This window comes from Furipterus horrens, unplaced genomic scaffold (assembly GCF_987537825.1).
Source record: "Furipterus horrens unplaced genomic scaffold, mFurHor1.1.pri manual_scaffold_5, whole genome shotgun sequence".
NCBI classification, from domain to species: Eukaryota; Metazoa; Chordata; class Mammalia; order Chiroptera; family Furipteridae; genus Furipterus; species Furipterus horrens.
The window spans coordinates 60661839-60664088 of NW_028327175.1; the positions used below are offsets into that span (position 1 = coordinate 60661839).

The 2250-nt window shown below is 43.3% G+C and overlaps 1 pseudogene; it reads left to right on the forward strand.

Annotated features, from left to right (window-relative positions):
• Positions 1-876: 876 nt before the first annotated feature.
• LOC150008705 (leucine-rich repeat-containing protein 57 pseudogene) lies at positions 877-1604 on the forward strand (annotated as a pseudogene).
• The last annotated feature ends 646 nt before the right edge of the window (positions 1605-2250 follow it).

Consider the following 2250-nt stretch of genomic DNA (forward strand, 5'->3'; position numbering starts at 1 on the left):
GGGCAGGGTGATATGGAGGGTCTGCTGTTGCCCATGCAGCAGAACCCCCTCTCTTCACAGCTGAAGGGTCCAAGGGAAAGACAGAGTCAATACAGCTTGGCTTCAGGTGCGCCGCAGGAGTTGCTGGTGTTGACTACAACGTCAAACCGCCTTAGGGACTCCGGCTCCGGATTTTCTGTCGGGGTTTACTCCCTTAGCCTTTCCCCTGAAGAGGTATGCCGCAAGGCAGTGGAGGTTTTTTGGAGTCAGAGTTTTCCTTCTCTGATGTGCCCTGACTGGAAGATCGAACCAGCGACATTTAGCTCGCAGGCCGATGCTCAATCCACTGAGCCAAACCAGCCAGGGCTGATTGGCCTGACTTTGCAAGTAGACTCTTCTAGCATTCAGATCTTCAAAGGGAGAAGGTCTTGAGCTTCTATAAGGCTCACTGGTAACAACTGTCTCTTGCTGGAAAAGATGGTCTTTCACTAGAGAACTGGGAGTATCCTCTTCAGTTGCTTGTAAGTCATCTTCTGCTCCTTCAGTTTCATTTTTTACTGCTGGGCATCCTTGAGAAATGTCCTCTATAGCTCTTCGAATACCTCTATCAAAAGCCCTAGCATCAGCAGGACTTTGAAAGGTAAGGCCAAATTTCTTGTCATGACATATATAATATACATGTTATATTATTACATATATACACATAAGTGTTCTGAGTAAGAAGCCAGACAATCCATTCACTTCAATTCAGTGTTGGGAAATTTTTAAAGCAATCTGTCAGTGATAATTGAGTCCCATTGTTGTTATTTATAACAGCATAATCTTGGAGTGTACAGTCTGGGCCTTCATCTTTACTGCCAGCTCTGAGCTGAGGGAGACCTGAGTTGTGACTCCAGGATGGGAAACAGTGCCGTCCATGCTCTCATGGAAACCATGAAGAAAACTGGTGTCTTTCACCTTAAGGACCATGGACTGACTGAGTTTCCTTCAGAGTTGCAGAAGCTGACCAGCAATCTCAGGGCCATAAACTTATCCAACAACAAGACAGAGAGCCTACTATCTATGATTATAGGGAAGTTCGCTCTGCTGAAAAGCCTTTCCTTGAACAACAACAAACTGACTCTTCTTCCTGATGAGCTACACAATCTGAAAACAATAGAGACACAACACCCAAACAACAATCACTTGAGAGAGCTGCTGTATACCTTTGGGCAACTGTCTGGCCTCAAAACCCTGAGTCTCTCTGGGAACCAGTTGTGAGCACCACCATGGCAACTTTGTAGTCTGTGCCACCTGGATGTGGTGAATCTCTCCACGAACCAGGTTTGGAGCATAGCTCATGTAGAGGGAGAGCTGTGGGTCATCGAACTTAACCTCAACCACTCAACCAGAATCAGACATCTCATATCTCAGTGAAGATATCTTGCTGTTGTCCTTACCTTAAAGTTCTTCCCCTGGAAGAGAACTGCCTTGAGCTCAGCATGCTTTCACAGAGCATCCTCAGTGATTCCCAGATCTGTCTGTTTGCTATGGGAGGCAATCCTTTTGAAATAAAGAAACATCGAGTACTAGAAGGCTATGATATGTACACAGAAAGATTCACGGCCACCAAGAAGTTCCTATGAGCATGGAAATCCTTATAGGATATTTGGAACTTGTTGCAATCTAGCTGAGTCAAAGGCTCTTGTTGTCAAGGATATCTGCTGTAAGGATCTGAGACTCCAGGAGATTATATTTCATTTGATCTTTTTCCTTCATAAGCTAAAAGGCATCGACAGATAGGAAGAGTTTTCTGTTTTAAGTCATGGATAGGGCAATGGACAATGTTGATCTTGAAAATCATTATCAGTTTGGCTTTAAGAAACCAGTAACTAGTTTCTATTTATACAGTGATGAGGGGATGCTGCCTAGTAATAGAATAACTCCCTACCACAGCTTGAAATTTCATGTTTAGTTTCAATGTGTGAGCTTTCATAAGATCAGCTGCCATACCGCCTCTTTTGACATTTCACATTTTTATGAAATTCAAATAACTTGTGAGAGGTTGCTATGGTTAACTTAAAGGGCTTTGTGTTTTATTCCAGTCCATCAGTTCAATTATGGTATTTATACTTGGGATTTTGGATGTACATAAATAAATATGTGACTGTCTCGATTAAAATTGTACTTTGTCAGAGAAGCACTGACAGAACACTAAGAGACGGTCCCCAAGGCTGCAGTAGCAAATTCTTTACTATTGCAGGCGCCTTATAGTAGAGGCCTTGGAGAGCT